Source organism: Culex pipiens, chromosome 1 (assembly GCF_016801865.2).
Source record: "Culex pipiens pallens isolate TS chromosome 1, TS_CPP_V2, whole genome shotgun sequence".
Lineage (NCBI taxonomy): Eukaryota > Metazoa > Arthropoda > Insecta > Diptera > Culicidae > Culex > Culex pipiens.
Window position 1 is genome coordinate 100,050,814 of NC_068937.1, and position 24,785 is coordinate 100,075,598.

The 24,785-nt window shown below is 35.1% G+C and overlaps 1 protein-coding gene across 12 annotated transcripts in view; it reads right to left on the minus strand.

Annotated features, from left to right (window-relative positions):
* LOC120425161 (tolloid-like protein 2) overlaps positions 1 to 24,785 on the minus strand; it is a 349,823-nt gene that overhangs the window by 265,192 nt on the left and 59,846 nt on the right. For 10 of the 12 annotated variants that reach the window (XR_005606479.2, XM_039589595.2, XM_039589594.2 and 7 more), the window contains exons 2-3: positions 23,084 to 24,458; positions 4,752 to 4,813 (exon numbers count right to left, since the gene is read on the minus strand). The gene's annotated coding sequence lies outside the window, so the exon portion shown is untranslated. The remainder of the gene's footprint in view (positions 1 to 4,751; positions 4,814 to 23,083; positions 24,459 to 24,785) is intronic. The other 2 variants (XM_052709801.1, XM_039589592.2) reach the window with 2 other exon arrangements.

Below are 24,785 nucleotides of genomic sequence, written 5' to 3' on the forward strand. Positions count from 1 at the left end.
TGCAATCGTTTTGCATATTTTTTCAAGTTTAATAATTAATTCTTATAACATCAATAATGAAATAATAAGAATTGAATTCAAACATAAAGAATGTTTAGATGTGAAATAAAATCATTTCAAAAAATACAAAGGCATAATCCTTACAAACGTTGAATTAGTAACATTGTATGTCAAAAGCAAAATAAACAAATAATTGTTTTGTTATAATATCTTTTTTATTGTTTCCATTGATTTTTTTTTATTTTGACACTCAATTAATTTATTGAATATTTTATGAAGGGCCGGTCATAGAACCATTTTGAAAAGCAGTCGCGGGCCGGATGAAATGGCTTCACGGGCCGGATCCGGCCCGCGGGCCGGACGTTGGGCAGGCCTGGTTTACTGTCATCAACTCCACAAAATTCGAGTTGTGTAATAAAAAGTTGATTAAAGATTAGGTAAGGCTTAACGTAAAACGTTACTTAATCCACCTTAAGGTGGTTGGTGCCTTCCTCGCATATTTTTATCAAAATATCTGAGATCTGGCCTCAAGAAAAGTTTATTAAAAACACTAAAGTACTTATAACTTTTGATAGGGTTGTCAGATCTTCAATCTTTTGGGCTTGTTGGAAAGGTCTTTTGATTACCTATCCAACAATGGGTCGCATGATAGATCCGGACAACTTTTTCATCAAAATATTTGAGACCCAGCCTCAAAAAAGTGTATAAATAACACTTAAGTGCTCATAACTGTTGATGGGATTGTCAGATCTTCAATCTTTTGAACGCGTTGGAAAGGTCTTTCAAATACCTTTCTAACAATATGTAGCATGACGGGTTTTCTTACAAAAACCACCCTTTTTTATAATAATTCAAACCTTAGCCAAAACGTTTTTTAAGCATAACTTTTGAAGTACTTTTCAAAACTTCATAATATTAACTAGGGTCTTGTGGGACCCCAAGACGAACCGAATGAGACCAAAACGGTCCAAATCGGTCCAGCCAGTCTGGAGATAATCGTGTGCATATTTTTCGGTGCACGGACTCACATCCAGACACACGCACAGACATTTGTTCAGAATTTGATTCTGAGTCGATAGGTATACGTGAAGGTGGGTCTACGAGGTCGAATTAGGAAGTTCATTTTTAGAGTGATTGTATAGCCTTTCCTCAGTAAGGTGAGGAAGGCAAAAACAATCATTTTGAAAATATTCAACTTTAAAGTGTTGCTTACTAAGGTCAAACATTGTTGAGTAGTGTCGCCGATTTTTGTTTTTTTTTTTAGAAAATTTGACAAGGTAGAAAAATAAAATAGTTACTTGATCCACCTCTAGGTGATTGGTGAATTCCTCTTATTTCCTCTTCAAAATCGGTTCAAAAAATCTTTTTCTTTTTGTTTCAAAAAACTTAAAAATTTTAACGAAATTTTAACTGCAATCAGCTGAAAGCATTGCATAATGCATTTCCCTGTGTTTATTGAATTTTTAAAAATGTTTAATTTCGTTTGAAAATATTTTAATTTTTTGTAAAATTCCGTTGAACAGTACTGCAAAAAGTATTTTTTTCGGCAAAAAAAAAACTTTCTTCAACACTTACATTTTTTGAAAACGAATGATTACCCGAGCAGGGGTAAATAACACGGGAATACCAAATTTTGGTATTACTTGGGCAAATAACAGCGACCAAAATGTGCCCTTGGTTGCCCAGTAATAGATGGTAAAATACCATGAAATCATACCAAAAGCTTGTATGTGGAAGGGCACAACAATACCATACCATGTTATTACAAAGGTAAAATAATACCACAAAATAAAATCATTTCAATACCAAGTTGAGGTCTTCTGGATTTTTGAACATTGCTTGAATACCAAAACTTGGTATTGTCATGGTTTTAATTTTAGGTATTCCCGCGCCCTTGGAAAATCATATTTTGGTATTCCTGTGGTCTTCCACAAACATGATATTGGTTTGATTTCATGGTATTTTAGCATCTATTACTGGGCAACCAAGAGCACATTTCGGTCGCTGGTATTTGCACAAGTAATACCAAAATTTGCTATTTTCATACCATTTTTAGTGCAGCAGTTGCAGTTAGTGAAAAAAACGTAAATGATCCTTATGCAACAACCAAATCTACTCACCTGATGATTCCATGTTGTTTTTAGTGATATTCTTCACCACACCGAATGCATTTGTCATTGATGAACGGCTGTACTTGAAGTTCTTGAAGCTTCTGAAAAAAAAACAAGATTGAAAAATAAGTATTATTAAAATGAAACTGGATTGAAATTCACCAAAATTCAATAATCTGTTGATTGACTCGTTTTTCAAAGTATTTGGTTATCCCAACTTAGAAAAATTTCAACGTTTTTGAAAAAAATATTAGTGGGTATATCACAAAAAAAAAAATTAAATCAGCTTTAACATTTTTGGGTTTCAAGTCAAGTTAGCGCAAAATTAATTATCTCGTCAAAAATTTAAAAAAATCCATAGTTTCAGAGAAAATTGATGAAACCTTTCAATACCAAAATAATACCAAAATGTGGCATCCTGACTTAGAAATTTTTCCACAATATCAAGTCATTTCTGTAGGGGGTATATCAAAAATGTTTAAAATCAAGTTTGAAATTTCCGGTTTTCAATGAAAGCATTCGCTTTGAGACATCATTTTAGCGCAAAATTAATTATTTTGTCAAAATTGGTCAAAATTTTCCCATAGTTTCAGAGGAAATTGATAAAGCACCTTAATACCAAAATAATACCAAAATGTGCCATCCTGACTTAGAAAATTTTCCACAATTTCAAGTCATTTCTGTAGGGGGTATATCAAAAATGTTTAAAATCAAGTTTGAAATTTCCGGTTTTCAATGAAAGCATTCGCTTTGAGACCTCGTTTTAGCGCAAAATTAATTATTTTGTCAAAATTGGTCAAAATTTTCCCATAGTTTGAGAAGAATTTGATAAAACACTTTAATACCAAAATAATACCAAAATGTGCCATCCTGACTTAGAAAATTTTCCACAATTTCAAGTCATTTCTGTAGGGGGTATATCAAAAATGTTTAAAATCAAGTTTGAAATTTTCGGTTTTCAATGAAAGCATTCGCTTTGAGACATCATTTTAGCGCAAAATTAATTATTTTGTCAAAATTGGTCAAAATTTTCCCATAGTTTCAGAGGAAATTGATAAAACACCTTAATACCAAAATAATACCAAAATGTGCCATCCTGACTTAGAAAATTTTTCACAATTTTAAGTCATTTCTGTAGGGGGTATATCAAAAATGTTTAAAATCAAGTTTGAAATTTCCGGTTTTCAATGAAAGCATTCGCTTTGAGACATCATTATAGCGCAAAATTAATTATTTTGTCAAAATTGGTCAAAATTTTCCCATAGTTTCAGAGGAATTTGATAAAACACTTTAATACTAAAATAATACCAAAATGTGGCATCCTGACTTAGAAATTTTTCCACAATATCAAGTCATTTCTGTAGGGGGTATATCAAAAATGTTTAAAATCAAGTTTGAAATTTCCGGTTTTCAATGAAAGCATTCGCTTTGAGACATCATTTTAGCGCAAAATTAATTATTTTGTCAAAATTGGTCAAAATTTTCCCATAGTTTCAGAGGAATTTGATAAAACACTTTAATACCAAAATAATACCAAAATGTGGTGTTCGACCATTGACAAATTCTGCAATTTTGCAATATCAAAACAATACCTTAAATTGGTATGATACCACATTTTGCTCTTGCATAATCCTTAAGACAAATTTTTAAGGGTCCAGGAATACCAAAATTTGGTATTGATACCAGAGAAAGGTATTATTACGCATTTCCCTTGTTATTTACCCATGCTCGGGTAAGGAGGGCGGGGGGAGTGATTGCGACGACTTTGGGCAGAGTCAAGGGACATAAACTTCAAAAAATATTTGCAACAGCCTAATTTACAGAGCATCAATATGTTTTAGGAATTGAAAAAAAGTAAGACATCTTTTTAAATTACTTTTATAGCAAAGAGCAAATTCACGATGAACTAGCAAATTTTCCACGCTATTTTTCTGTCTCCCTAAAATTCTCCCCATCAAGGCAAAATGAGTAAGAGAGCGTAAAAAGGGAACACGTGCAGGAATATCTCCGCTATCGCGATACATTAAAATGACATTAAAAAACGGCGGCGCTTCATCTCGCATCACGCCGCGACCAACTTCCTGTCCTCATCGCACTTCCGGGTACCGTTCCGTGGGAGGACTTTTTATATTGCTTAAATTTTTGTGTTTTTGTTTATGAATGTTTTTTTAAAGGTCAATTTTACACCACTTGACGGTACCAAAAAAAAAGGATAAAGAAGGCGCGAAAATCTTCCCCGAAAGAGGAAAAGTCGTAGCACAGTATTTAGTGGGAGCCACTCCGCCTTCAAGAGTGTGGGCAATATGGTGATGGCTTTTAGACGAGAGGAAAATTACGTCACAAAGAACGAAGAAATAGGCAAAACATGCTATCGCGTATCCTGGAGAGACGACAGGACTACTTCCACAGCAAGATACTCTGAAACAGGACGGATTCTGGGAACGCCAGGATCGTCTCCATTAGCGTACAGCCAGGGAGCTACTTTCCCACAGGAAGTACTCAAACCCGTTGATGGCAGGCTCAAGTTGATGTTCTGCGGGATGTTGCTTCAAGTAAATGGGCTTTGCTAGGGAAGCTTATGTTGCTTTTTCTGAGTTTCTTGTAATTTTAAGTTTGCATCATTTTCGAAGCAACACTCACCATATCGTCTGCTTTCGAATCGTTGACACAACAGCGCCTAGAAAATGTTTACAACGGGATTCCTGCAACGAAAAAAGATAGAATTGGAAAAAAAATCATCAGAATTTTAAAAGCACTCTTGAACAATTTTGAAGTTCAGTTCAACCCATCAAACTAGTTGATTGAATTTCTCCACGAAACAACAAATCAATTTCCGGCTTTTCCACGGATCGGGGGGGCACTTTGTAACTTCCCCTTAAAAGAAGGGAGCACCACCTGGGCGACCACGTGGACAGGAAGCGAGCGGCAAAATTCTCAATTTCCTCACCTATTTAAAATGCATTTATCAATCAACTTCAAGCTCAAAGCGGGAAGAAGTGTCAAATGGGAAAGGGAGGTTAGGGGAGGCGAAAAAAAAATAACAAGCTGATGACGACAAGAGAGAGAGAGAGATGTCAGTTTGATTTGTCACCGGGACTGAAATCGACTGGCTGGTTGGTCAAGTGCATTCGATTGGTGACAAATCTGATATTTTTTTTAAATAAAATTATTTGGGGTGGGTCTCACTTTGTTGAAATGTCGCCATCAATCATTTTGTGTTGTTCAGCGGTGACAGGTGGAATGCTGAGTGATTTAATGTGCAGGGGGCAGAGATTTAATGCAATCGACGATAAATGCATTTTAAATAACTGCTTTGGGCTAATGTTGCTTTCTAGAATCGACTCCTGCTAACCTTTTATTTGATTAGTACGACCCCCTTAACAGAGAAAAAATAAAGATTGACTGATACGAAATGTTTCTGAATCCTGTTTCGGAGGTTTCATTCAATTCAATTATATATGTTATTTTTGGACATTTTTAGGTTTGAATTGGCTATTTTGCAAAATAATTTAAAGAAAATTTACTCGAAATTTTTAAAATGTGATTTTTTTACATATCATTTTTGGCAACATCTTATTATAACGTCCATTCGTTATTAACCCTAAGTTTGCCCTGATTTTAACAAAACAAAAAACCACACCAATTTATAATTTCATTAGTAGTTGACGGCTAGTACTAACTTTTGTTCTGTAAAAATGTTGAAAAACGTGCATAAACAGTTTGTATAACTTTCGAATTAACCAACATGAAAAGTTATTGCTAGGTAGGAAGATATGACCAGAACATAACATTTTGTAGAGGAGCAGTTCTCTACGATTTCGCATTTTTTTCGGGTTTTTGAAAGTCAATTTTAGATTTGGATGGAACATTTATCCATTCCCTATACAGAGAAACCCCTTTTTACGCGGTGGCGTTACGCTTTTTATTTCGTCGATTTCGCTAAAACCATACAATATTTTTGAAAGCTTCAAAAAGCGTTTTGTAGATCTGCTCAAAACCTACAAATTGCTTTTAAAAGATTGCGAAAATGTTGCGTCGTTTTAGAGAAATCGACGAATTAGAAAAACGTAACGCATCGCGAAAAAAGAGGTTTCACTGTATTAAAAGAAGCAATTTTGCATCATTTGTTTTTCCATACAAATTTCCATACAATTTTGTGGACAGATCAATTAAAAAGGATGTGTAAATGTTTGAAATTCTGCATCTTGCATCTTGCATCTTGGGTTTTCTGATCGAATTGGTGTCTTCGGCAAAGTTGTAGGTACACGGAAAACAAATTCATACAACTTTTTCTCATTGAAATTCAAATGCCCAAAAATGTTTTTTTTATTTTCGAAGTTTTTTAATATGTTTCAGGGGACTAAAAAGACATTTGAGTAATGGTCAGAGCGTCAATATTCCCGGGATTTGAATTCCCCGGGAAACGACAAAAATATTCCAGGGAAATTTTTGTAACAGTCATAAAATTTATGTTTTTATTATATTTTTTTATGTTTTTCAAGCATAAAATCATAGAATTAGCCCAAAAATATTAATTAGTTATTATTATTATTATTATCTTTACTTAAATTGATACAAGTATAGCAGTTTTTAGATAGAAAATAAATTAAAAATGTTTTTTTACTTTGTTGTGCTTTGGATTGAGTAGAATTTTTAATGCAATGTGATTCAAATCAAATGCGTTTTTTATAATATTATAAATTAAAAAAGCTTAAAAATTTCTTTGAAATTGTCTAAAAAACAAGAAACGAACACAAATAATATTATACCAGCGTTTAGAATTTCATGTTTTATGCATAACACATATTTTTTAAAATTATCTTGAAGCTACTACCTGCAACTGGGGAAAATCGAGACTACAATCTGAATAGGTACAGGAGATTTTAAAGTACTAATTTTGGAAATCAGTATAATGATTGTTTTGTTTTGTTCTGTTTTAACCAAAATCAATAAAAAATCTATCCATATGCAAAATAATATGATGATTTTTTCAAGTTTGATATCATAAGTAATAAAAGCGCTAGACATTTTGCAGATCTGTAAACATTGTTTTTAAACAAGTTTCCTTAAGGGGTTACATACATGTGGTAATCTCAAAATTTTATATTACAGAAAATTTATTAAATCTACTTAAAAGATGATTTGCAATCACTCCAGTAAGTTTCATGAAGATATTTCATTATTAAACTAAGTAGGGGAACTATACCCTTTCTCAGCCTATTTCTATTATCGGCCTATCAGCACTTTGATCATGAATTACAGCTTTCATAAAGTGTTTTTTGACTGTTCCAAAGCAATAAATAGCTCAAATAAAAGTGAGCAAGCAACTCTCCATTGTTGATACATCTGAAAATGTTGATTTAATAGCGGAAAACTGCAAAAGTGATGAGAATTGGTCGAACGGCTTAGGGTGATTAAAATGGGTATATTTCCCCTAAGAGACGATTTAAGCTCAAAATTTTGCCATGCTCAAAGTGAACTGTCAAACTTTGTCAGCGTTTTTCTCTAAAAATCGAGTTGATTTACGGTTGCCACGATATCTCGAGATGGGATGGACCAATTTGTCTGAAATTTGGGGTGAAGACTCCCAAGATATATTTCGTGTACATGACGAAGCCCGATTTTAAAATTTGCTTTTATTGAAATACGAAAATCAAAAACTAACGATTTTTTATATGAAAATCAAAAAAATATTTTTATCATTTTTTAAAATAAAAACGAAGTTGACTTTATAGCTGTCGGCCACCATTGCTAGTACCAACCACTAGTGTCTTCCTTTTTAACTACAAGGACTTCGCCGCCCTGGGCTCCTAAGTGTACTAGGGTATGGCACGGAGCGACGGCGCCGAATACCCATATTTACACAAAGAATTTTAGAGCGCCCGCCGCGGGATTCGAACCAGCAACCTCTGGATTGTGAGCCAGTGCGCAGTCCGATTGATCCACACGAGCGGGACAATTTTTTAAAATAAACTTTTTGAAAATCGGCCTTCGTCATGCACACGGGACCGGTTTAACGAGTCTTCACCACAATTTTGAGTCGATTTGGTCAAAGCGGTGTTGTGATATCGTGGCTCCCGTTTTTTGAAACTGCTAACTCCAAATAGTTATACCTCGATAATGATGCAACCAAATATCTTAAAATTTGCTTTGTTAATAGCTGAAAATTTATTCAAATTTGCTTTGTTAATAGCTGAAAATTTATATTTTAATGCCCTGAAAACAGATTTTAAAAAACGTTTAAGTGTGTGCTCCTACCAACTTCTGAAATTTTTGCCGATTTACATGTATGTAACATCTTAATAAGCCAATTAAATGCTGATAAATGCAGAACACAAATTGTAATGCTTATCGATTGCTAAGTATTCAACTGTTCAACTATTTCCACAACCAAATATAAATTCCCAGACCAAAATTGGATTTTTTTTCCTCAAATTTCGGGAATTTCCGGGACAAATCTAAAAAATCCCGGGATTCGGGAATTCCCGGTTATGGAAAAATCCCGGTTATGGAAAAATATTATAATTTAGTCCGAGCTATGAAAAAAAATGAAAAAATGAATGAAATCAAGATCAAAAAATTTAACTTTTAAGAGCGAGTCCACGAGCAAAGCGTACCCATCTGACCTCACCAATCTGCCTGAAATTTTCAGGGGCTGTTTGGAAACTTCATAATACATCTGAAAGGTCTTGAAAAATGCAACAAAAAGAGGGGTGATGCATCCCAATTGGTTAAATCTAAAGGGAATTAATGACATTTAAGTGAAAAAAATAGCACAATTTTCAAACTAATATAAAAGAGTGTTCCATCCAGATATCAACTCGATTCGACCTGGAGCTTGTAGGGGACATCTGGGATATCATCTGAGCCTGAAAACGCTTTGAGTAAGCAGTTTAACACATAAAATAGACACTTTTGCTATCAATACATTTTTTGGTTGTACATTTTTGCTCAGGGGACTCCTTAGATACCTTTTTTTTGGTGATGATTCTATCATATTCGTGAGTCAATCTTCTTTTGTGAAATTAACTTAGGAACACGAATATGATAAAAATTTAAACAAAAAAAATCAATAAAAGAAAAAGTTTCTATTTTACCCACACAGCAAAAAATCCGATGGTAAAATCGCATGCAAAAGCATGCACATCATCCACGTAAAGAAACACCTATTACACACTGCATGTACAATTTTTGTAAACATAAAAAAAAAGTTCCAGCATCCAGCACCAACAGTAAGGACTGGCGCCTTAGCCCGCTCGGCCAGCAGACCGAAGAAGAATGGAGAAGAAGGTTGCTTATACTGATGGGCTACATATTTCAGGGTGTAATATTACAGAAAATTTCATGCTAAATTTATTTCACCCAGGTTTTGAACGCATCTGGATTCCTACATTTTTTGCTATGTACTGAAAAATGCTTGTATAGACATACACAGTACTAAAAAAATATACAAGAAGTAAATAATGAAAGTACCTTAAAAAAAAGCAATAAATCGGGTAACAATTCCATTTTTATAGAACTTTAAAATTATTATCATGAAGAAAGCTTAAAATTTTGAACGGACATTTATAACTCCTCAATTCGTTTCATAATTAGTATCTTCCCCAGCATAACTTTCCACTCCAACTGTTTCGCAAATCAAACCCCCCCCCCCCCCCCCCCAAAGTTTCCCCTCATCGAAAGAGTCGCACTACATTTGAATTTCAGATTAATCGCGATCTCCACAACAACCATAAAACGGGGAGGTCCGCGCAACCTTCCAACAGTCTCCACCAGATGACACTTGACGTGGATTACCCCCTGAATGTTGGCAATCGTGGTGGGGCAAACATTACCACTCACAACACGTTTGCTTCTTGTCGGAGCCGCTGCTGACACAGTTCGCACGGCCGTGTCAAAACCACTGACGGATGGCGGAAGCACGCACACAAAGCGATTTTCACGTAGTGTGAGTGAGCTCAATCAACCGTGTGATAAGTTTGCTCCACCGATAACGGGTGGTCACACACACAACCGTACGCAGCATCCAGATGCTCTCTCGCTTAATTTAGTGTTCTCTCTGGGAAAATGTCATTCACGGGAGAGAAGCTCCGTGAAAATCGTTTGAGAGAGACTCACTCACTCACACAGCGTCGCCGAGAAAGAAAAAAAAACCTGCTCAAAACCCAACCCTGAATTGCTGCAATAGGCAAAGCAAAGTGTGTGCGATGGAATGTCGGTGGCCGAAGACACGGGAGCTGTGGCGGAGCTCCTTGAATTGCAATAATCGACCGTAATTTGCATATTTCATTCGCTCAACAACAATATCATTATCAAATCTCGGCTCGGCGTAAGTTTTTGAAGGTGAGGAGGAGGTTTTGTGTGGAAGGGGACGACGCACAAAGACACGTACAAATAGACAGGGGTGCCAGGTTGCCAGATAAATCTGGCATTGCCAGATTTTTTGAGCGCAAATTAGAAAAAAATAATTTTCTATTTCTTCCACACAACGTTTTATTGACGTATTTTGTTTATTTTGTGAAGCTATAATGCATAAAAAGTGAAAATACACTGTTTTTGAACAAAAAATTGCATATTAATTTAAGAAAAGTGGCTTGCCAGTTTTTTCCCAGATTTTTTGCCAGATTTTTTACTCTAAAGACCTGGTAACCCTGCAAATAGACACCTTATCGGAGCACCAGCAAATCAAACTGTCATCACGCTGGGAAATGGGACGGCGGTGCGGAGTGAGTAAAGGTAGTGGGCAGGGTTTGATGAAGTTTAGATGAGAATGAGTGGGGACTTTGTTGGAACAGTTCGAATGAGCCATCATTCATCAATGGGAAAGCAAATTATTTCACGATTATTGCTGGTAGGGTGGATGCCCATGTTTTGATATTTTTTTTTTGCATTGAAAAAGTAATCAACATTGGCAAAACTGAGTTTTTTAGTACTATTTTTTGGCAATCGCAGTATCTCACATTTTGGCATTAATTTTCACGTCATTTATTTTAACGCAAATATCATTATTTAACAAATTCTATTTATTACATCCACTTTCAACGAAACAGGTGTGCAAATGGACCTTCGATTCACTGGTTTCTTATAATGGAAAATGTCAAGGAAACCAATTAATTCATCAATATTAACTAGGGCGTCCAATTTTCCCGGGAAACGGTAAAAATATTTTTGAAATCCCGGGAAATTTTTGAAACAGTTATAAAATCTATGTTTTCATTATATTTGTTATGTTTTTCAAGCTTAAAATCATAGAATTAGCTCAATACTATTAATTGGTGATAATCTGAATTTCAATCTAAACAAGACGACAGTTTTAGATAGCTTAAAAGAAATTAAAAATGTTCTTTTGTGCTTTGGATTTTAAATAAACCACAAGTTTTAATCCTATTCGATTCATATTATATAAGTCTTTTTTAAATATATTTCTTTTATATATTTTTTGATATGCCATGACTAGAAAAGCTTGAAAAATTTCTTTGAAAATGTTAAAAAAAAACAAGAAGCGACATCATTATTTGTGATACCAGTCAATTCAAAATTTTTAATAAGTTTTGAATTTCATGTTTTATGTAAAAAAAAAAACCTAATTAGTTTTAAGTTATTACCGCCAACTGGAGAAAATCGGGGCTACAGACTGAATAGGTACAGGAGATTTTATAGCAATAATTTGGAAATCGGTGTACTAATTGCTTTGTTCTGTGTCTGTTTTAAACTGGGTGATGAAAAGAGGGAATGCGTAGCGTGATTTTCGAATGATCCCACTTTGTTTACATCAAAACAGTAGAAGGTGGTTCAAGCACAAGCGTGACTTTTCCCTTGCACTTGATTAATTTGTTTTGAAATCTGCTTTGCGCATTTTTTTTTCAAATTTTCGGGAGACAAATAATTGTGGCAGAAGTGGGTGTAGTTTTGCAAAGTCGGTTTGGAACAAAATGTAAGCAAGAGCTCCCGAAAGTACAGTACACATTTTGAGACAAAGTACACCGTCTGGAAAAATAACGTTTTATACTAGAAAAAGGGAGTCGTGCCCACCATTCGAGCGGAATTAACTGATGAAGACGACCTCAAGATGGGCGCTGAAAAGGGAATTAGCCAATAGGAAGTGGGTTCATTGGAGAAAGAATGGCTCGATGACGATTTTACTGGTAATGATTCTGGTAATTCCAAAAATAATCACAAAAGGTTCGTTAGTTAAAAAATATAATAAAAATGTTAAAAGAAAAAGAAAATGAACAAACCACATTTGCTTTTACAATGATTTTCCAAATGATCGATTACAATACTTGCTGCTTCTGGCGAACAGTAAAATGGTTCCGCTTTGACAGTTCAAAACGGTTCCGCTTTTGAGCCGCTCTATTCACCCCCAGGTTTTAACCAAAGTCAATCAAAACATTGATTTAAATAGCTGTCTTTATTCGTTGCATTTGTCCTGATTTGCCCCAGATGCCGGTGTTAGATGAAAACAAATTTAATGACTTTTTTCAAATTTAAAATCATAAATATACGTAAGTATAATTACCGTATTTAAAAAATAAATAAAATTTAATAAAAAAATATTTAAAGCGCTAGGCAGTTTGCGGATCTGTAAACTCAAATTTTAACAATTTTCCCTTATAAGCCAAATTAATGCTAGTATACTGCCGTTCTATGCATAATTGTTCCATGTCATTTCAGGGCGATTTTGACTTTTTGTCATTTTTCCATTTGGTGTGACGTATACTTTTAGAAAAACACGTAAAATTTAGTGCTTTGTTCGGAAACTCTTTAAAAACAACACCAAGTCTGTTTGTCCAATCGTTGCATTTCTACGCATATTTGTCCCAACAAGTATTTTCTATCACCAAATCAATAGTTTTAAGAAGCATTATGTCTTGTTTACCTGTTGTTTATCGAGAGAATTACAAATGAAGTGATATACTGCTAACTGGGGTGATTAGGGACATATGAGGCGAATAGGGACCCCGGGACAATTACACGTAGATTCACAGGAATTAGTCGAAAAACTTCAATCGCGTTTTTCTCAACTGCACTTTTTTTAACATGGGATTATTATGCGTAGTAAGGCAGTATATGCCGAATACAAATTTTATTGCTTTTAAATTATAATCAATTGCCAAGTATTCAACTATTCATCTATTTACAAAACCAAATCTGAAATTCCAAACCAAATTTGATATTTTTTTATATTTCGAGAATTCCCGGGACAAATTATAAAAAAGTCCCGGGATTCGGGAATTCCCGGATTTGAAAAAATCCCGGGAATTTTGTCCCGGGAATTCCCGGGATAGACGCACTAATATTTACAACTTTGTTCCAAGTTGCCTGCGAATCTGAATGCTGTTTTGTATCCAAACCTGGCGATACCGTTAATATAAAGATACACCCATTTTTTGCGATATAGGGGTATGGCATTTTTGCCCGTTACCGACAATTATCGACATTACCGACTGCTGTTTGCTGGTATTACGAAAAAAAAATCTTATTCGAATGAGGATTGAACCATCAACTTTTTGGTAACTGGTCCGAAACGCAACCACCGCGCCATGGACGCTTGATGAATTGCGAGAGACAGAGCACCAACATATTCTACTCTCTAAAGTGTTGCTCGGGGACGCGCCAGCATTATATGTGTTGGTGAGAACTGCAGATCGCTGACATGTTTACACACGGGCAAAAATGATCTACGGGCTTGCTGCAAAAAATGTTTTAAATCGTAACATTTTCTGCAACAAATCAACTGATACATATTTTTCCTTTGGGTGTATAAATATAATATTCCGAGTTATAAACGTTGATCAGACCTATCCAATTTCCCAGAAGTCCAATGGTGAGAATGATCCATTTCCCGGAATTATTCCCCTAGAACTGTTTATTGCTTTTGTTTTACTGTTGTAAAACTGTTGATAGAAACTTGCTGATATGCCAACATTAGAGGCACGATAGAGTTAGATGCTGTTCTCCTACCGTGTGTTTTAAAAACTTACCGAGAAATTTGGTAATAAATGGTAAATACTTTTGGTTGATTTCATTCTTATTTTTTTTATTTCAACACCATAGTATTCTCTCGAGAGTTATCTTTGAAATCCTAGGATAATTCAAGATATTGCGGTCAATATTTTAAATTTTTTTGAAAAATTAAATTAATGGGGCCAATAATCGTTATAAATTGTATGAATTATCCAGCAACTCTATCCTAAGTTATAGCTATTTTTGTAACTTTTTTTTATAAATCCAGATCTCTCTGAATATGAAAAAAACGATCGTTGGATAGGCAATTCAAATACCTTTCCGATGATCATCGATGGAAGAATCATCATCAAAAGAAAATCTTTTGCCGCTCATCAAGAGAAAAAATCGGAAAGCAACATGTCTCCCCTCTCGCGCACGAAAGGTCGGTTAAAAGATACCGAAAAATACATCAGCTCGATTTTCGGCGAACATCTTTTTCACTACTACGCTTGGCCCCGGACTAACCTTAAAAAGGTTAGTTCGTTAGCTCAGTCCAGGTGTAGGAGTCGTCTCCCTGGATCCTGTCTCGGTGGAGTCACTGGTAGGCAGTTGGACTAACAATCCAAAGGTCGTCAGTTCGAATCCCGGGGTGGATGGAAGCTAAGGTGAAAAAGAGGTTTGCAATTGCCTCAACAATCAAGCCTTCGGACACTTAGTTTCGAGTAGGAATCTCGCAATCGAGAACGCCAAGGCAATGCTGTACACAGCAAAAAATCCGATGGTTAAATCGAATGCAAAAGCATGCAGCTTCGTCAAAAAAGACACTTAATATTACACGCTGCATGTACAATTTTTGTAAAAACAAAAAAAAAAGTTGCTACCGACGGGACTCAAACCCAGCACCTACAGTAAGGACCGGCGCCTTAGCCCGCTCGGCCAGGAAGAAATAAAAGTATACGTGTGCTTGACATTTCGGTCAAGTAGGTTTCCCATACTGATAGGCTACATATTTCAGGGTGTAAAATTAAACAGAATTTCATAAAATAATGCAAAATTTATTTTACACCCAAGCCTTTAACACGCAGCTGGATTACTACTTTATTTGCTATGTGGGTGTTCCGAATATGTTGGATGACTGTTCGAAAAAAAAAAATTATTTTTCATTTACTAATGACAAAATTCATTCCGCGTGCCAACCGGGCGATGAATTTCAGGTCAACATTTGGTTTTTCGTTGAGTACTTAAAAAAGTGGCAACCCAGTCGATTTTTTATTCACTTAAAACAATCTTCGCACACACTAAAGTATATAAATATTTAAATCAATTAATGATAAGGATGGTGCCAATTTTAAAGTGACAATCAAGTTTCTAGCGAAAAAAAGTATTTATTAACTGTTGCTCTTGCGTATATCAAGTCAGAATTAGTCTTCCTTAAAAAAGGTAAACTACAATGGAAGACTAAAATTTCTTTTTTTTATTGAGATTTCATTTTCTAAATTCCTAAATCTAAATCTTTTTTACGATTTATAAGAGGCTGAAATAAATTATTTTAAATTTCCAGCATATCGTCGCTGTTGTGCTATCTTGTCACTCGTTCATTTTGGGCCAAATTGAGTTATGAACGCCATTTTGTGCAGCTCACAATGCCTCACCTTTTGACTTTCACAGAACCCCAAAATTCGATTTCAATCCTGAGATATTCAATAAAAACCGAAAAAATTTCGTGCATTTTTGTCACTTTTCATATGAGAGAAGTTTCAATCTTGTCGTGCTATCTTGACACACCCTGAAAATTGATGTAAGTGCGACAAAGGGCAAAGGGTTTTCAGGTCAACATTTGTAAATAAAACTCGGGAATCCAGCAACCAACTTCAACCAAACTTCTGGACAATGTCCCGAATTGTCAGCCAAACAAAACGTCTTTGTTATTGTTTACATTGCGTTTTTTTTGTTTATTCAAGGTCAAACATTAAAACGTGTTTTTCGTGGAACGTCAAAAAGCGACGTGCAAAAAAATCCCAAAAATATTCCTGAAAAGTTAGATTTTCCAAATCACCCTAATCATGAACCACCCTAATTTTGAACCAAACCAAAAGTCGCCCTTTTCGATTTGCAACAAGAGCAATTCTCTACCAAAACCGGAAATGGATTTTATTTGTATTTTTTGATTTGGCTCAAACTTTGTGGGGGCCTTCCCTGTGACCAAATAAGCTATTTTATGTCATTGGTTCACCCATACAAGTCTCCATACAATTTTGGCTGCTGTCCATACAATAATTGTACGTTAATATTCAAACTGCTGTAACTTTTGAGTGAATTTTCTGATCAATTTGGTGTCTTCGGCAAAGTTGTAGGTATTGTTGAGGACAATTGAGAAAAAAATATGTACACGGAAAAATTTTTTTTTCACTAAAACTCAATTTCCCAAAATACGTATTTTTTGATTTTCGAGATTTTTTGATATGGTTTAGGGGACTAAAATCCGCAACTTTTGAGCTATAGAGAAACATGGTCAAAAAATCTGCCGCCAAGTTATGAAATAGTGATTTTTGGAAAAAATCCAAATTTCATGCAAAAACAAATTTGAAATCAATTTTTAATGGAAAATTGAATTTGCAATCGAAAACTACTTTACATTTTTTTTGATAAAGGGCTTCGTTTTCAAGATATAGGCACCGAAAGTTTGATTTTAGCAAAATATTTGCAGTTTTTCGATTTTTAAAAATAGTGACCATGAGCGGCCATTTCTAAAAATATTTTTTTTGAAAAGTTCAGAAAATTTGCTATAAAATTGTCTAAGAGACATTGAAGATTGGACCTCGGGTTGCTGAGATACAGCCGCTTTAAGAAAAAGAAACACGAAAATTGAAGTTTTCTAAGTCTCACCAAAACAACCCACCATTTTCTAATGTCGATATCTCAGCAACTAATGGTCCGATTTTCAATGATAATACATGAAACATTCGTGAAATTTTCCGATCTTTTCGAAAAAAATATTTTGAAAAAAATTAAATCAAGACTAACATTTTAAATGGGCGTAATATTCAATGTTTGTGAAAAAGTGACTGTAAAAACATGAAAAAAATTAGAAAAAATTAGGAGGTGTTAGAATAAGCCAAATACTACCAAAAACAAACATAAACTAAACAACGTAGAACAAAAATTGCTCAAAATGACCTCCTAAACACGAGAAAAATAAAAAAAATCAAAAAAATTAAAAATTGGGCAGTAGAGGGTTAAGTTTTAATTTTTTAATATTGAAAATCGAAACACAAAGTCTTTCGAAACGGATTTTTCCGCGTGCCAACCGGGCGATGAATTTCCCGTCACCTTGATCGGTTTCGGGCGTCAGTCAGTGCAGAAAAATGTGGGAGTTTCCCGGAAAAGCTTGGCTGCCACAGAGCTTGCTTTTATTAACTTTGATTAAAAAGTTCTAGCCCGCGCCGTTCCCACCAACTGCCACCGCCACCATCAATGCCGTCTTCATTGCGCGATTTTGAATGAATAAATAGGGTAATGATAATGATGTTGATGGTTACTGCGGTAGGAGGAAGAGACAGGTGATGATGAGTCTGGCACAGCAGCACGATAATGGAATAAATTAAGTCGGAAAATAGCGTGGCATAGCAGAGCAGCCGCTCTGGAGGGAACTTCCGGGTTGGGAGCATTCCTGCAGAAGAGATATTCTCGGGGAACTCTGCCGTGGGAATTATCATTTTGCCACACCTCTTTTTTTTTTTTTTTTTTGGTGTTGACGTAGAATAAAAATGCTTGTGGTTGCATTTTATTATTTAAAAAAAAAGAAGGTTATTCTGTTTTGATGAATGATCGTGCATCTCCACTAGATCATACTCATATTTCAAGATGCCAAACCATCGGTGTTTCACCATACTCGTGACAAGACCCTCGTAAATCATAAATTTTCGCCAAGACCGAACAAATTCATTTGTTTTGAGCAAACGTGATAGATAATCCTGACGGTAAGATTTATGTTCAGCGTTCTTCCCCCTCCTCCCCACCTTAACTGGTCAATTTACAGCGCACCCAACAAGTGTGCATGTAATTGACGTCAATTTGTGTGTGACTTACAGTACAAAATTCAACACTCTGGCGGGGCTCCGGATCTCCACGCGCGACTTCAAAAAGCATCAATTGAGCTGATTCCCGCGTCCTAAGCAAGCGGAGTCGTCACTTCTCTATCCCGAGACACGTTCGAAATTGATTCAATTAAGGGGGCCACCTTCCTTCGGCGTTGTTTGCATCACACAAAAGAGTGATGATGTTTTGTGCGATAAAGGTCTGCGCGCGAAGAAAGTGGCCATTATCCAATCAACGACATTTTTCGCGCCGATCTAATCCGGCCAATTGGCGCGTTCACGGCAGGCTCAATGAAATTCTTAGCCGGTAATAATTGCCAAGGTTCTCGTGTTGCGCCGTAACTTTTTGCCCAGCGGAGATCGTTTTTGGACGAAGAAAGAGTCGTGAAAAGTAATTAGTAGATTCTAATGTCCTAGATTGAAATAATTTTGAAAACAAAATCATTGAAAAAACATGCCTGGACAGATTCGAACCTCGATTTCCAATACAGTCGACTCTCTGGCTGCCGATCTTCTCGATATCAACATTGCTCCATGTACCGATGAATTGTTCAGTCCCTTTAAACCAAACTGCATACTTCGATTCTTTTTATTCCTCGATGTTTTCTCTTGCTTGAAGGATCTTTTCCTCGACGGTCCCTTGGATTCTTTTTGCTTTAAAAATCTCTTCCGGTTGTCAATTATTTTACTTTTTACTATTTTACGAACATTTGTTTATTTTTTTTTTTTTTTGTTTGCTGGACGTTGCCATGAGTCTCTCCCATAGCTGGATAACAAGAAAAAAATAAATTCAATCGAGCCTTCATTTTGCATCGTTCTGTAAACTGATGCTTCTCTTCCTCGACGGTCCCTTGGATATTGACAACCAGAGAGTCGACTGTGTGGATCTAAACTGTCAAACTGTGTTAACCAGAGAGACCTTCTCCCATAGCATCAAAGCTGGGAGGTTCGGAAAATCAAACAATTTTTGGTATTTTTGACAGGTTAAGGACTCGGTCCTAATGCCATTTAAATTACAGATTTTCACTATTTCAACAACATATTTTGCACTTCCCATTAAGGGTTCGTTCAAAAATTACGTCCGTGGGGGGTCTTGAATTTGTGAAAGTGACACGAAGGAGGGGGAGGTCTGAAATCCCGAAAATCTCTGGACGTAATATTTGAACAACTCCCAAGCTATTTATAACTTGATTTCTGTTGAAAGCGCCTCTTGAAAGCTTTTTGCCTTCCTCATCACTGAGGAAAGGCTATAAAATCACTCGGAAAATTAAATTCTTAATTTGACCTCCTAGACCCACCTTCATGTATACATATCGACTCAGAATCAAATTCTGAGCAAATGTCTGTGTGTGTGATGGGATGTTGATCAATAAATTTGCCCTGGGTTATTTCGACCGATTTTGTCTGTTTTGGTCTCATTCGATCCGTCTTGGGGTCCCATAAGTCGCTATTGAAAATTATAAAGTTTGGTTAAGTACTTCAAAAGTTATGCTAAAAAAACGATTTAAACAAAAGTCCGGAAGATTGCAAAAAGGGTGGTTTTTGTAAGAAATCCCGTCATGCTATACATTTTAAGAAAGGTATTTAAAAGACATTTTCAACGAGTTCAAAAGATTGAGGATCTGACAACCCTATCAAAAGTTAAAAGCACTTAAGTGTTATTTATGCACTTTTCGGAAGTCGGATCTCCGATATTTTGATGAAAACGTTGTCCGGATCTATCATGCGACCTGTCGTTAGGTAGGTTATCAAAAGACCTTTCAAACGAATTCAAAAGATTTAAGATCTGACAACCCTATCAAAAGTTATAAGCACATAAGTGCCCTGAATTATGAAGATCTGACTACCCAATCTGATGGTATGAATAATGAGTCAAATTGGTAGAATACTGAAAGGTCCGCCCTTTTGTGTCTATTTTGGATAGCATTACTCTTAAAATGTGAGGAAGGCGCCAACGACCTTAGGGTGGATTAAGTAACGTTTTTTTATGCATTTTCATTTAATCAGAGTTTTTTTTTGAAAAATACCCAATTTTTTGCAATATACCGTATTTTCTCGAAAATACTTAACAAAGTATTTAAATTTTGTAGGCATTTTCAATTGATTCAAGTGTTTTGTAAAATACTGAATTCTTCACAAAATACTGCAATTTTCACAAAAAAAAATGATTTTTTAGAAAATACTTAAATTTTTATAATTCTCAATATGGGTATCAAACAAAGTAGAATTTGTAGGCATTTTCGCTTTTCTTTTGTTTTTCGTAAAATACTACTTTTTTTAATAAACTACCGTATTTATTGCGAAAAAACTTAAATTTTCATAATTTGCAATGGGTATCCCAACGAAGCGAAATTTCGATTGCATTTCCACCCATCCCTCAAAAAAAAGTTCCGAAAAATCAAAAATTACAAAAATCTTCAAAAAATCAATCTAATTTTAAGTGTTATCAGCTGAAATAATTTAAAGTGCATTCCCTTGGACTTGGATTTATCCAAAACTAAATCTAAAACATGAAAATCGACTGTACTGCTATACACTGCATTTTGCATGCCTTAATGCACTGAAATGTTGAAATTCTGGCTAGGGCCGAGGGACAACAATTTTTAAAAATATTTGCATCGGCCTTATCAGCGATTTTTACTTGGAAAATACTAAATATTTCACAAAATATCGTATTTTTCCATAAATACAAAGAAAAAATGGATATGGGTACCAAATGAATCAAAATTTTGTATGCTTATTCCTTTTTCTAATTTTTTTTTGTGAAATACTGAAGTTTTTATAAATAACTGTGTTTATTTCAAAAACACTAAATTTTATTAAAGTGCAATATCTAGCGAATCGATATTTTGTTTTTTTTACACCTAATAATTTTTTTATTGTAAAATTTCAAAATTGTCATTTAATACCATATTTTTAAAATACCGTATTAGAATTTAAGTATTTCACAAACAAAACTCCAACCAATTGAAAATTTATACCAAATGTCACTTCGCTTGAGATTGATAATTAAAATTATGCAAATTTGAGTATTTCTTGAAAAAATACGGTATTTTTTGTAAACATAAGTATTTTACAAAAAAAACTCCAATAAAGTGAAAATGCAAACGTATTTCGCTTAGTCTGATCCCACATTGCAAATTATTAAATTTTATGTTTTTTTTTTCAAAAAAAAAACGGTATTTTGTGAAAATTTTAGTTTCGTCATCTGGGGTGAATGCTTTTCCACAATATTTTGAAATTTCGAGAAAGAGATACAGAACACCAACAATACTGAATCGATTTCCAAATTTAAAGCATTTAAGTTCTTTAGGAACAGCTGGCCCTATTCAAACTGTGGTCCCAATTTGCCCCACTCTAATAAAGTGAAAATGCATGCCACATTTCGTTTCGTTTCAAATTATGGAAATTTGAGTGTTTAACTAATATATGAAGATTTAAAAAATGAGTTATCGTCCGTTATCGTCAAAAGAACCAAGATTGTTAAAGAACTTCGAAAAAATTATCAATCTTTAACAATCTTGGTATGAACAATTGTCCAGAACAAGATAGGGGAGGGGGTCTTTATTTTAAAAAATGTGTCCACGTGGTTTATCGTAAATTGAACATAAATAACACAAACACTAAGAAAGTTGTTCTTTATTTTACTAAGGTGACTTCAACCAAAGGAAGGTCATTCGTCACTAAAATAGTGAAAATCCATAAATATTTCGATGGATAACCACTTTACAAATTTTTAAAATGTGAGTAACAAATATATTTTGAGATTTTTATGTTTACCCATACAGTATTTTTTTTCAATACTTTAGTAGCAATTAACACTTCGAACAAGTGAAAATGATAAAAAACACGATGTTTGTTACTTATATTTAAAATTTGAATGTCATCTTTAAATAGTTTGGCATTTAGCGATGTAAAAAAATGTATATTCAACAAAAAAAAAACAAATCAAAAAAGCAATCAAAAATGAAATAATTTAAAAATTTGCTAAATTTTGCAAATATAATAATTAAACTACATCATTATTCTTGAAAATTGTAGCATCTCATACTACAAACTAGTAGATAAATATAAAAACGGGTAAAATCATTCTAAATTTCAAGTTGCAACACGCAGAAAAATGTTTTGTAGAATCAGCCTGTACAAGGTTTGCTTCAACAAAAAATTTGTTGAATATAATCAACGCCGATTTTGCGTTGAAACAAACCTTGATTTTCTCAATTCCACAAAAATCTTTTGTTGTTTTGAAAAAGTTGCTTTGACGTTTAGCGTTGATTCAACAAAAATCTGGATTTTCAAATCAACAAAATGTTTTGTTGATTCAAATATGCCTTATTTTTCTGCGTGAAGATAAGATCTTGAGTAATTAGTAACATAGTAACTTAGAGTTATCACTCAAGGTGGTTTTATAATATTCGATAAAATTTTAAACTACCGATTTCTTTTTTATTCAACCGAACTTTACCGAACTCAAACCACTAAATTTATTGAAAACACTTAGTGTGTACTTTATCTTTAACATTGATTTTAATTAAAGTTTTTGTAATCTGCAAGGTTTATGTTGGAATAAGTCCACCGTCGCCGATAAAATATAAAATATTCAGGGTTTAAAAAGGGTAACGTTAACGTTATCGTCATACTGTTTTGATATGATTGATTAACAACGTTGAGCAATTTTCAATTCAATAGTTAGTAAACCCGTGTAACTGTGTTGATCGTACTACGATCAGAATACCCCTTCCATGGCATTGCAGATTGGAAGGCACGGCGAAGTGCATTACTTCAACGTGAATTGTTATTAGGACTTTGGTACGGACCATTTTGACATCTCGATCTACGTTAAATATCTTTGATATTGGCTAATAACAAAATTAAAATGATTCATGAAAAATTAATTATGTTTAAAAAAAAGTTGTTTAAACTCACCCCATGAACAGTAAAAGCACATAATCCTCCATGCTTTGGCAAACGTTGGCACCAGCTTAATCAGAAGGGCTAATCCTTTGTTTTTTATTCCGTTTGACTACTGCACAACTTGCGCTTCCTCCTTCACCAATACATTCACGTTTATCGAGAGGAAGAGGAAGATGCTTTAGATTAAGATTGTTGTAAATTTTCTTCTTCACTTTTTGCTTCCGAGAAATCTTCTTCCTCGCTTTTTTCTTTTACTTTTTTTGTCAAACTTTCTTCCCTCTAATTATTTGACAAACAATCGCACTACACGAACTATTTTCTAATCTTCGCTAGATTTTAACTTTTGCTTCGACTTAAAATCACTTGCATGTTTTCCACTATTTGGTTGTCACTACTGTTTCGTTACTTCCTTGTTTTGTTGTTGCTTCTGCTTGTTTTTTCCTTGTTTCGTAGCTGTCAATTCCCCACGATCGTATGGGTGTGTGAGTGTGAAATTTTTTTGTGTTTTGGTTTTCGTTACTAGCGTTGATTATTTTGATTGAATACGTGTTTGTTTTTTTTTTTTTGGTTAAACTACTTGTATTTCGAAACGATTTGCGGACAACAACTGCATACTCTTCCGACGGACACTACGTGGGTTGTTTTGTTTTCGTGTTTACTTTATTTGCTGTTGTTGCTGGTAGAAAAAAGATCAAAACGCTCACGCACGGTTTGTTTTGTTTGGTTTCGATTGGTTTGGCACTTAGAAAACTGCTGACGCAACTATTTGTTTTTCTTCTTGTTCTTCGTCGTCTGCTTCGAAAAGATCTACTCACGGGTTTGTTTGCATTGATTTTTTCTACTCGTACAGTTTGTTTACTTTCGCTTTGTTTTGGTTTCGTTTCGATGCTGGATTCGGACAAAAGGAGTAAGCAGAATGACGTTTAGTGCAAGCTGACAGAACAAGTCGTAGGGTGCTTTGTTGTTGTTTTTGTTGTTGCTTTGGGGTTTGTCTAGTCCACCGTACGGCGGTGTCGTCTACTGGCGTTGACAGCCGCTGTCAAGAGTTGCGCACGGGAACGGGCCACGGCGCTACTGGGTCACTGCCGGACCGGTGCCGGGGGTCGTTCTCGAGGGACAACGGCAACGACGATGGTGGCTTCGCTGCAGGTCGTGATGGAAGCTCCATTTCCAGTGGATCATGGTAGGACCACGGAGCTTAGCGCTGCGCCCTCGGCTTAGTTGTTGGGAGGTGAGAGCACCAGAACACGATTGGGGCGATCAGGGATGGATGAGACTAGTAAGAGGACCAAGTCACTCGGAGATTGGGAGTTGGTTTGAAGGTTTTGCTTTCTACGAGGGAGTTGTGTGGAAACCGATAACGAGGGCTATTCAACTCATGTTTGTCCTGAAATAGAAAGGATTGAGATAAGTTAAATAGAAGATAGTTTGAAGTGTCTTTTCCACGTAAGTTTTATGTTGTGAAGAAAGCCATAAGAGAGTTCAGATTTTTGTAGTCAACAGTGAGTAAGAGAAAGAGTCACTGTCACGCAGAGCTCGTTCGTTTAACATTTTACCGAAATAATTGCTGGCACCACGCATCACCACACGAGCAATAAAGAGAGCGAGCGAGTAAGAAAGAGAAAGAGCATGTGTCTTTGTGCCGGGCGGCTGCTTGAGTGTTGCACTAGGCATTGGTTTGTTTCAACTTCGTGTGCGTTCACTGACGGTCGCT